This window comes from Budorcas taxicolor, chromosome 11 (genome assembly GCF_023091745.1).
Source record: "Budorcas taxicolor isolate Tak-1 chromosome 11, Takin1.1, whole genome shotgun sequence".
Taxonomy (NCBI): domain Eukaryota; kingdom Metazoa; phylum Chordata; class Mammalia; order Artiodactyla; family Bovidae; genus Budorcas; species Budorcas taxicolor.
Window position 1 is genome coordinate 52326782 of NC_068920.1, and position 12761 is coordinate 52339542.

At 40.7% G+C, this 12761-nt stretch overlaps 1 pseudogene; it reads right to left on the reverse strand.

Annotated features, from left to right (window-relative positions):
* Positions 1-7182: 7182 nt before the first annotated feature.
* On the reverse strand, positions 7183-9683 carry LOC128055634 (tRNA wybutosine-synthesizing protein 5-like; annotated as a pseudogene).
* Positions 9684-12761: the final 3078 nt, after the last annotated feature.

Genomic DNA, 12761 nt, shown 5'->3' on the forward strand with positions numbered 1-12761 from the left:
GCCCAACTTCACGTATTTAGAACATATCTAAGAATACAAAGGTACACACAAAGACGACTGAAGAGAAAGAGAGAGAATATAAGCAGTTTTCGGATATTTATAGTAGAAAACTAACAGGAACTATCTAAAGAAGGGAGAAACTAACAGCATTATATAAAGGCAAAATCAAGATAATACCAACATAAACAGCTTTCCCCAAATCGGAAAGACTGCAATCAGGAAAACGCAAAAAGATACAGTGAAAGATTTTAAAAATGCAATACTCATATAAACATATTTAATAGAAAATAATACTCTCCAAATCATACTGAATCCATTTGCCATATTAATAATTATAAATGGACTTAACTCATTAAAATATTAAAATTAAAATATTTTCAGATTAGATTAAAAGAAAAACTCTGCTGTTTGCAATATACAAAAGATATGCTTAAAAATACAGTGACTCAGAAAGATTCATTTTTTTTCCACTTTTAAATTTGAATTTTTTGGCCACTCCATGTGGCATGTGGATCTTAGTTCCCTGGCCAGAGATCAAACCCTCTCCCCTTGCAGTGAAAGCATGGAATCTTAACTACTGGATTGATAGGGAAATCCTGAAAGAGTCATTCATTTATTCAACAAATAAAATGATAGACAAAGGCATAAAAGAAGAGAATGTAAACCTAAAGAAAGCAGAGGTCACAATCTTATTATTAAAGAAGGTGGCATTCAGATCCATCTCCCCAAATTGATTGAGATAAGAAGGCACTTTATAATGGAAAGTGTAAAATTAAAAATGGAGATCTAAGAGATATGTAAGTTCCAAACAGCATATAAGTAACCATCACGGAGCAGAAATTAAGGAAGATACCAGGAAACTATTTAGAAAGGTAGTAATAGGTGATTTCAATTCACTTTTCTTAGGACCAGAGAAATCAAGTAGATAAAAGTTATGAACACAGAAGATGCTACTAACTTAGTCAAAAGTTAGATCTGATGAATCTATATTGACAACTTCTCACTGAAAACTGGGAAAACAATTTTTCAAGTTTCAACAAAGTATTAATGAAAATGGACCACACATTCTGGCACAATAAACTTCAGTAATTTCCCCCCAAAAGTAGGAATGATATAGATACAATTCTCCGACTATAACGGAACAAATTAGATAATAATAATAAGGTCAGAAAAGATAAATGCCCTTCCACATGGAAACTTAAACAAATAGTCTTTCTCTTGGGCCAGAGAGCAAGAAAGCAACAACTGAAAAATTTATAGAAAAATGACAATTGAAAATCACACATCAAAATTTTTAGAATATGGCTAAAGCAGTATTCAGAGGAGAATTAATGACTTTAATTACTTATATCAATAAAAGGAAAGAATGAAACAAAGTGAATTAAGTGAAAAGGAAACAAAATCAAATGGAAACAACCTAAGTGTCTATCAGTAGATGAATGGATCAAGAAGATGGGGTACATACATGTGATGGAAAGTCACTCAGTCATAAAAAAAGAAAATCATGCCATTAGCAACAACATAGATGGGCCTAGCAGGTATCACATTAAGGAAAAGTAAGTCAGAGAAAGACATACACTGTATGGTTTCACTTACATGTGGGATCTGAAAAACAAGTGAACAAGCAAAGAGTTGAAAGACACGTTGTACAGAGTGGTTGCCAAAGGGGAGGGGACTCGGGAGAATGAGTGAGATGGGTGAAGGGGATTCAGAGGCGTAAACCTCCAGTTACAAAATGAATGTGTCACAAGAATGAAATCCACAGGGTGGCTAAAACAGTGAATACTATGGTAATAACTTTGTATGATGACAGATGGCACCTGGATTTATCATGTTGATTACTTTGTAATGTATAGAAGTATCAAATCACTATGTTGTACACTTGGAACTAACATAGTGTTGTAACCTAATTATATTTCAATAAAAAATAATAAAGTCACCAAGATAGCGACTGAAGAGATAGTTTTGCCAGGTAATATAGAGAATGATTTTTTAACACCCTCAATACACAGCTGCATCTACCATGCCCAGCTTCTCTCACTCCCTAGAGAACAGGGAGGGAAAGTGGAAGAGAGATGCAAAATGAGGGGTGAGTTTTGGGGGAAAATCACAGAAAAGCCCATATCTCTATGAAGTAGAGTTCTTGGTTGAAGTCAGGCAGGAAGAGAAAAATAAAAATCCCTCATCTTTTTCAAACTCATACAAGTAGAATAAAAAACAAAAATGTGGGAGAGGGCAACTAGGCATGACCTCTCTCTTTATTAGCTGTCTCCTCTGAAATGTCTGGTTTCTCTCAAGAGCCTGGGAAACCCCGATCCTCCCACTGGGGACAGTGACAAGCAGCACAGAAAACAACTCAACAGAGCTTCTGATTGGACCAACCGGATGCTTCCATTTATTCAAGCTGTATCACAGGCCACTGGCAAGGGAGATTCCCAGGTTGGTATTGCCTTCTCTCTTTGGTTGACCTTGCTACCTTTTCCTATAGATGGTCTCCCTGTCATTCCTTGTTCCTGATCCATGAGACCACTGACTTCTCTTAAGAGACAAGGATGGAGGTCTATCCTGGCACCAAAGTTATAATTCAGTCATTTTGACCTTTTGTGCATCTTATTGCAGGGATGTTAAAGATGTAGAAAGGAGGCTTTCCTGGGTTCCCAAGTAAGAAATACAGTGCAATGAAAACAGCATAGCCCGTGGACTAACTTCCTGTGAACTCTGGTTCATTCTCTCATTACTTCACCTGTAGAAGGGAAGTCATGATAGTATCACAGTGAACGGTTGTTCTGATGATTCTCTCTCTCCCTCCTCCTGCCCCCCCATATTCACACCGTGCCTAGAAAAATGATTTGTAACAAGCAGCTGACAGATATTAACTCTTACTGTTATGATGCGGTCAAGTTAGACTTCAGAACGTACGCGCTGGGGACACATTCACACCGGAAGTAAGAAAGCAGGGCGCTGCTAACTTCCAGTTCAGCATCCGTATCCGCCAGTCTTCCGGATCTAAGGATTCTTCCTCCTTCCTCCAAATGCGCGTGCAAGCCCCATTTACTCTGTGTTTTCTGGGCCCCACGATCCTCTTCTCCCCACCGGCTCTTGTTTATCTCTGAGAGAAGGTGCAGGAGCCTGGCCACGAGGCTGGCAGCAGGGGAGGGGAGACAGGCTTGAGACCTGTGCGGCCTTCTCATCTCCGGCTTTTACTGCTTCTGGTACCCCCAGGTCACGTCCTCCCTCACTCAGCCTCAAGCAAAACACTTTTCTTCATTTTCAGATGAGATGAGATACATGGGAAAGATACATAGATATTTGTGTGAAGAAAGAAGGAAATTAAAATTCAGTGGCTTGAGCTCCTTCTGATGGCTACCTTTTTTTTTTTTTTAAAAACTCAGCGCCACACACACCTTTCCAACTGGGAGCAATACCCCCACCCAGCTCTAGAACACTCACAACCATAACACTCACACTCACAACAGGTCACACATCCCTACACTTAGTCAATTTCTGACCTGTGGTCAGGCTCCTAATTCATAAATATTCTAATCTACCTGAGGACTGTGGGTGACATTCTGGTTCCTGTTCTAGCAAGTTAAGTGAGGCTGTGGTAACAAGGACTGCTGGTGCCTTTTTTTTTTTTTTTGGCTGCACTGCATGGACTATGGGATTTTAGTTCCCTGACCAAGGACTGAACGTGACCCCTTGCAGTGGAGTCCCAATCACTGAACCTCCAGGGAGGACCCATTATCAAATGCCTTAATTAAGCAAGTTATTTTGGATTCACATAGCATCTGTTGTAGATTCAGGTGATTCTCCAGGGACCTTCTTTCTCCAATGACTCATCTAATTAGATTGCTTTTATATACTGATTCCAACATTTGAACTCAAGCCTGTTTTGGTTGACTTAGTGATGTTGCCAAAATTGGACCTCTTTACAACGGTGCCAGATTACATCTTGGAGACAGAGTTTTGGTGAAATATAAAGAAATAACTTTATTCCTTTGCCAGGCTGGGGGAGGGGGCACAGGAGGAGGAGATAGTGAGGAGTCTCACAGCGTTCAAGGAGCAGGGGTGTGGTCAGCTCTTGGACGTTCTTCTGAATGGTTGGTGAATGAGGTAATCTGGAGTCAGCATCATCAACCTCCTGGTTCCTGGGGTCTGGGGTCGGTCTACATGCTTTTGGGCAGCCTACAGTTAATATCTTCCACCAGGGAGCATTTTCAGTATCTGTAAAACAGCTCACAGGATATGACTCAGAATATTATCTATAGTCCTTGAGGAAGAACTAAAGGTCCTTGCCTTTGTATAATGGCTCAGCTATTATTATTTTGTCTTGTTTCAATACTTCTTTTCTTCTTCTTCTTCCTTTTTTTTTTTTTTTTGCATTTCCTCATTCCTTCAATTGAGGTTTTTCTACAGAGAAAGGCAGGTGGAGGACATGGCTGGGGGGTCTATTCTGGGAAAACCTCATGGGGTCCTGCTCAGTTACAGTAGGGGAAGAGGAAAGTCCTCCAGAATTTAACAATCAATGCGGAGGATTATCCTCTCAGGGGAGCTAGAACTAGTCTCTAGCACCTATAGAAGAGTAGCAGCTGCAGTTTTCTGTATGCCTAAGGAATAGAGAAAGTTGGTGAACACCAATAATGCCTTCCATACTGCCCCATCTGTTTCTTTCTTTCTTTTATTTATTTTTAATTTTCTATTTTTATTATTTTTAAAATATAAATTTATTTCTTTTAATTGGAGGCTAATTATAATATTGTATTGGTTTTGCCATACATCAACATGAATCTGCCATGGGTGTACAAATGTTCCCCATCCTGAACCCCTCTCCCACCTCCCTCCCCATACCATCCCTCTGGGTTATCCCAGTGCACCAGCCCTAAGCATCCTGTATCCTGCATCGAACCTGGACTGATGATTCATTTCATATATGATATTATACATGTTTCAATGCCATTCTCCCAAATCATCCCACCCTCTCCCTCTCCCACAGAGTCCAAAAGACTGTTCTATACATCTGTGTCTCTCTTGCTGTCTCAAATACAGGGTTATCATTACCATCTTTCTAAATTCCATATATATGTGTTAGTATACTATATTGGTGTTTTTCTTTCTGGCTTACTTCACTCTGTATAATAGGCTCCAGTTTCATCCACCTCATTAGAACTGACTCAAATGTATTCTTTTTAATGGCCGAGTAATACTCCATTGTGTATATGTACCACAGCTTTCTTAACCATTCGTCTGCTGATGGACATCTAGGTTGCTTCCATGTCCTGGCTATTATAAACAGTGCTGCGATGAACATTGGTGTACACGTGTCTCTTTCAATTCTGGTTTCCTCGGTGTGTATGCCAAGTAGTGGGATTGCTGGGTCATGAGGCAGTTCTATCTCCAGCTTTTTAAGGAATCTCCACCCTGTTCTCCATAGAGGCTGTACTAGTTTGCATTCCCACCAACAGTGTAAGAGAGTTCCCTTTTCTCCACACCCTCTCCAGCATTTATTGCTTGTAGACTTTTGGATCGCAGCCATTCTGCCTGGTGTGAAATGGTACCTCATTGTGGTTTTGATTTGCATTTCTCTGATAATGAGTGATGTTGAGTATCTTTTCATGTGTTTATTAGCCATCTGTATGTCTTCTTTGGAGAAATGTCTATTTAGTTCTTTGGCCCATTTTTTGATTGGGTTGTTTATTTTTCTGGAATTGAGCTGCAGGAGTTGCTTGTATATTTTTTGAGATTAGTTCTTTGTCCATTGCTTCATTTGCTATTATTTTCTCCCATTCTGAAGGCTGTCTTTTCACTTTGCTTATAGTTTCCTTAGTTGTGCAGAAGCTTTTAATTTTAATTAGGTCCCATTTGTTTATTTTTGCTTTTATTTCCAGTATTCTGGGAGGTGGGCCATAGAGGATCCTGCTGTGATTTATGTCAGAGAGTGTTTTGCCTATGTTCTCCTCTAGGAGTTTTATAGTTTCTGGTCTTACGTTTAGATCTTTAACCCATTTTGAGTTTATTTTTGTGTATGGTGTTAGAAAGTGTTCTACTTTCATTCTTTTACAAGTGGTTGACCAGTTTTCCCAGCACCACTTGTCTTTTCTCCATTGTATAATCTTGCCTCCTTTGTCAAAGATAAGGTGTCCATAGGTGTGTGGATTTATCTCTGGGCTTTCTATTTTGTTCCATTGATCTATATTTCTGTCTTTGTGCCAGTACCATACTGTCTTGATGACTGTGGCTTTGTAGTAGAGCCTGAAGTTGGGCAGGTTGATTCCTCCAGTTCCATTCTTCTTTCTCAAGATTGCTTGGGCTATTTGAGGTTTTTTTTGTATTTCCATACAAATTGTGAAATTATTTGTTCTAGCTCTGTGAAAATACTGTTGGTAGCTTGATAGGGATTGCATTGAATCTATAGATTGCTTTGGGTAGTATACTCACTTTCACTATATTGATTCTCCCAATCCATTGTTCATGGATAGATTTCTCCATGTTCATGATATATTTCTCCATCTATTAGTGTCCTCTTTGATTTCTTTCACCAGTGTTTTATAGTTTTCTATATATTTTGTTTCCTATGTCTTGGGGAATCTTAGCTCCCCAACCAGGGATCAAACCCAGGCCCATGGTAGTGAGAGCATAGTCTTAATCCCTGGACCACCAGGGAACACTCCCCATCTTTTTCTTATTCTTCCTGTCATGGCCTTCCAGGGGAAGAAATATTTATTCTGACGCCTCAGATCCCCGGGCAGGGCATTTTTACTAAGAGTAGAGGGGGAGGGGCATCACAGGACACTAAAAGTTACAGGTTGCATTTCACCTCCCCCACCTTCATACTTATTTAATTTATAAATCTGAGATTGAGCTGCCTTTCCCGTTTTGTGTGTGCATGCTTAGCCATGACTGACTGTGATCCCCATGGACTGTAGCCACGGGGCTCTTCTGTCCATGGAATTTTTCCAGGCAAGAATACTGGAGTGTATATTTCTTACTCCAGGGTATCTTCCCAACCCAGGGATTGACCCCATGTTTCTTTTGTCTCCTGTACTGACAGGCAGATTCTTTACCACTAGTGCCCCCCTGAGAAGAATAAATCTTTTAAAAAATGACTTACATCTTGTTACACTCTTCCAGTATTTGAAATGAATTGTGTTTAAAAGTTTATGCTCTTTGCATTCAGTTCTTTATTTATTCAAAATTTTTGCTATAGGCTTTATCTTGAATGGGCAAAACCATTCGCCCTGCATCAGTTCAGTTGCTCAGTCGTGTCCAACTTTTTGAGACCCCATGAATCACAGCATGCCAGGCCTCCCTGTCCATCACCAACTCCCGGAGTTCACTCAGACTCACGTCCATCAAGTCAGTGATACCATCCAGCCATCTCATCCTCTGTCGTCACCTTCTCCTCCTGCCTCCAATCCCTCCCAGCATCAGAGTCTTTTCCAATAAGTCAACTCTTCTCATGAGGTGGCCAAAGTACTGAAGTTTCAGCTTTAGCATCATTCCTTCCAAAGAACACCCAGGGCTGATCTCCTTTAGAATGGACTGGTTGGATCTCATAGAAGTCCCTATATTTCTCTTGCAATTCTTTGAGGGTTTTTAAGGTTCTCATGAGAAACGCTGGGCTGGAAGAAGCACAAGCTGGAATCAAGATTGCCAGGAGAAATAACAATAACCTCAGATATGCAGATGACACCACCCTTATGGCAGAAAGTGAAGAGGAACTCAAAAGCCTCTTGATGAAAGTGAAAGAGGAGAGTGAAAAAGTTGGTTTAAAGCTCAACATTCAGAAAACTAAGATCATGGCGTCTAGTCCCATCACTTCCTGGGAAATAGATGTGGAAACAGTGGAAACAGTGTCAGAATTTTTTTGGGGGGCTCCAAAATCACTGCAGATGGTGACTGCAGCCATGAAATTAAAAGATACCTACTCCTTGGAAGGAAAGTTATGACCAACCTAGATAGCATATTGAAAAGCAGAGACACTACTTTGCCAACAAAGGTCCGTCTAGTCAAGGCTATGGTTTTTCCAGTGGTCATGTATGGATATGAGAGTTGAACTGTGAAGAAAGCTGAGCACTGAAGAACTGATGCTTTTGAACTGTGGTGTTGGAGAAGACTCTTGAGAGTCCCTTGGACTGCAAGGAGATCCAACCAGTCCATCCTAAAGGAGATCAGTCCTGGGTGTTCATTGGAAAGACTGATGCTGAAGCTGAAACTCCAATACTTTGGCCTCCTCATGTGAAGAGTTGACTCATTGGAAAAGATTTTGATGCTGGGAGGGACTGGGAGCAAGAGGAGAAGGGGGAGACAGAGGATGAGATGGCTGGATGGCATCACGGACTCGATGGACGTGAGTTTGAGTGAACTCTGGGACTTGGTGATGGACAGGGAAGCCTGGCATGCTGGGATTCATGGGGTCGCAAAGAGTCCTGACTGTTTGACTGGGCGACTGAACTGAACTGAAGGCTCTGTCCAAAATTTGTGCAGTTCTTGATGCTGCTGTAGGATCTTTGTTTCCATAGGTATCCATTTTACCATACAATTCAGAGGGAAGGTGCTTCCAAAAGACATTCACCCCCACTCTAAACTCTTCAGAAATTATATTATGGAATAATAAAGCAGGAATGAATAATACATCTCCAGCTTTAAGGGAACATTCATACCATCTAACCTTGGAAAACAGTAGATATTTAGATAAGTCTGCATTATCTTCTGATTTAATACCTGATAATTATAAACATTGGGCATCTTGAGGACTGAATAGTATAATGCATTTTTTTTCCTGTCACTTGTATTGGGAAGTTATCCATTACATTATAGTGGATCCAAATTTGTAACTTTGGTGAGCTTAATTTGAAAAACACTGGAAAAGAACCAGTCTTTGAAGAATTTTGGAAACTTGATATCTCCTTCCAGTAAAGGAAACTGCTTTCTGATATTTGCAAGATCCTTTCTAGGGTCTTTGCCAAGTGATCCTAGGTTGTCCTTCTCAGTCTTTTCTATTAATGCTCTCTGGTGGCCTTATGAAGAAATGTCTCTATATATGCTTGTAGTAAAAAGTGGATCCACAAAGCATGAAGTACAGTAGATCCTCTGATATAAAGAATTCCTTATGGTTTTCTTCAGTTGCCCTCTGTACCAGCTTGGTAAAAGTTTAAGAAAGTCCATGGGCAACTGCAGCAATGTGAATCTTCACTTCTTTCCTCCTTCTGATTTGGCTCAGTGATCCACTGTCCATCAGCTTGTGAAAGTGAAGTCGCTCAGTTGTGTCTGACTCTTTGTGACCCCATGGACTATAGCCTACCAGGCTCCTCCATCCATGGGATTCTCCAGGCAAGAATACCGGAGTGGGTTGCCATTTCCTTCTCCAGGGGCTCTTCCAGACCCTTTCCAGTGATAGAACCTGGGTCTCCCACGTTGTAGGCAGACGCTTTACCATCTGAGCCACTAGGGAAGTCCTCCATCCATTTGCTTGTACATGCTCCCAAATCAATTCCTTTCAACACCAGAGGTTTTCTCTGTGGATCCAGGTGTCCCATGAACTGCTCTTGTGAATCACCCTTGAGCTGGGGTACAGAGACACGCTGCCTGTTTTCCTTCAGCTCTGGGGAACCTCCATGTTTCACCTTTCTTTTCCGGAATCTTATTTCTGCCATCTTCAACAGAGTTCCTTTGTAACCCGCCATCTTTCTTCTTCCTACACTTTATGTGCTTGGAAGTTCTAGTCCTTCAGGATTTACAGCTGGTTATCGGTAAAAGTGGAAACATGAGAACCTTGCTTGGGGTCTCATGCTTCATAGAAGCTTTACCGTAAAACCCTCTATTAGAGCATCAGGGATTTGACTGGCCTTTTATTTACAATTTGCTATTACATTTATGAGTAAGAGTATTACATTTATTACATTATGGAAAGAATATTGCGCTTGTGGGCAGCTGAGGGCCTCTCAGCATGTTCGGTAACACATAACTCAAATATTCCAGACTCCCTGGGTCTACTACCATTACAGTCCCACCTTACACACCCATCAAAACATGTGTTCTCTTAGGGAAGTGAAAAAGAAAAAAATTCTACTGTGTTCTTCTCCCATTCAGTGAATTAGTGTGCATACATGTATTTATTGTGGCCAAACAGTGATTTTTAAGGAATTCCTGGCACATTTTTTGTTTCACTGTTTATTCCTTCTCTGTTGTCCCCATGCACTGGGTATTCCAAATTATAACATTTCCTGTTGGCCACTTCTGTGAAATATCAACTTTATCAGCTTCATCATGAACTCTTTCTAGACGGCTCGAATTTTCTTGTGTGCCCAAGCTTTAAAGCTCATTTGATTCTTCCTGACATTACAGTGAATTGTTTCTCTGTCACTCCACCTAAATTTTACATTTCTTGTGGACAAGAAATATGTCTGTTTCATCTTGCAGGATTCACAATATTGGGCCATGGATCGAGAGGCAAATTAAGTAATAATACACTTATAGATCACTTTGTAGAAAAAGAAGTCTTGCTCTTCTTACTTATCAAATATTTTTTTCCAGTTTCTTTTTAACAGAAGACCTTGCCTTGTTCTAAAATAAGTTTGTTGAAGCCACACACAGCTTGAACTTCCTCATTCCCCTGTTTTTCAAATCTTCCTATTTTAATCATGTGTCTGAAAAAGTGTTTTTTCTTTCTTTCTTTTTAAAGCAATGCATTTTATTCTTTTTACCTTCTATTTATATGTACATATCTAGCTTGAAAGTACACTCAGATTCATACATTCCCTATATGTATCAAATTAGCCAGTTTCACAGAAAAAAATAATTTTAAACCACTGTTACTCACCACTTACTTTCATCACTGCAGAAGGTAGCTATAAAAACAAGTACTAACCTTAAAGGTGACTGACCCTCAGCATAGAGATATATCACTTTTAGGCCACCAGAAAGAATTGGGTTGGCCCCAAATAAGTTTGGATCAATAGAATTTTTTGGCCTAGAACTTCCAGATGTTCAAGCTGGTTTTAGAAAAGGCAGAGGAACCAGAGATCAAATTGCCAACATCTGCTGGATCATCCAAAAAGCAAGGGAGTTCCAGAAAAACATCTATTTCTGTTTTATTGACTATGCCAAAGCCTTTGACTGTGTGGATCACAACAAACTGTGGAAAATTCTGAAAGAGATGGGAATACCAGACCACCTGACCTGCCTCTTGAGAAACCTATATGCAGATCAGGAAGCAACAGTTAGAACTGAACATGGAACAACAGACTGGTTCCAAATAGGAAAAGGAGTATGTCAAGGCTGTACATGGTCACCCTGCTTATTTAACTTATATGCAGAGTACATCATGAGAAATGCTGGGCTGGAGGAAGCACAAGCTGGAATCAAGATTGCTGGGAGAAATATCAATAACTTCAGATATGCAGATGACACCACCCTTATGGCAGAAAGTGAAGAGGAACTAAAGAGCCTCTTGATGAAAGTGAAAGAGGAGAGTGAAAAAGTTGGCTTAAAGCTCAACATTCAGAAAATGAAGATCATGGCATCTGGTCCCATCACTTCATGGGAAATAGATGGGGAAACAGTGGAAACAGTGTCAGACTTCATTTTTTTGGGGCTCCAAAATCACTGCAGATGGTGACTGCAGCCATGAAATTAAAAGACACTCCTTGGAAGGAAAGTTATGACCAATCTAGATAGTGTATTGTAAAGAAGAGACATTACTTTGCCAACAAAGGTCTGTCTAGTCAAGGCTATGGTTTTTCCAGTGGTCATGTATGGATGTGAGAGTTGGACTGTGAAGAAAGCTGAGTGCCATAGACTTGATGCTTTTGAACTGTGGAGTTGGAGAAGACTCTTGAGAGTCCCTTGGACTTCAAGGAGATCCAACCAGTCCATTCTGAAGGAGATCAGTCCTGGGTGTTCATTGGAAAGACTGATGCTGAAGCTGAAACTCCAGTACTTTGGCCACCTCATGCGAAGAGTTGACTCATTGGAAAAGACTTTGATGCTGGGAGGGATTGGGGGCAGGAGGAGAGGGGACAACAGAGGATGAATTGGCTGGATGGCATCACGGACTTGATGGACGTGAGTCTGAGTGAACTCGGGGAGCTGGTGATGGACAGGGAGGCCTGGTGTGCTGTGATTCACAGGGTCGCAAAGAGTTGGTCACGACTGAGTGACTGAACTAAACTGAATAATACAATTGATTAAGAAGTTTATGGGACTTCTCTGGTGGCTCAGATGGTAAAGAATCTGCCTGCAATGAGGGAGACTCTTGAGAGTCCCTTGGGCTGCAAAGAGATCCAACCAGTCCATCCTAAAGGAAGTCAGTCCTGAATATTCATTGGAGGGACTGATGCTGAAGCTGAAGCTCGAATACTTTGGCCACCTGATGCAGAGAACTGACTCATTGGAAAATACCCTGATGCTGGGGAAGATTGGGGACAACAGAGAATGAGATGTTTGGATGGCATCACCGACTAAATGGACATGAGTGTGAGCAAGCTCCAGGAGATGGTGATGGACAAGGAAGCCTGGTGTGCTGCAGTCCATGGGGCCCCAAAAAGTCGAACAGAACTGAGCGCCTGTACAAACAACAAAACAGTACACATATGTCAACTTCCAAAATTCCTGAAGTCCTGCCTTCATTTTCTCATTTTAATTCACTCTTTACCTTTTTGAAATATTGCCTCTTCTTTTAATACTCTGTTCCACTGAAGGCTATTGGTGCCCCATTAATTATAAAACATAATAATGCTTTTCCCCCCCTTTTATCCTCTTTA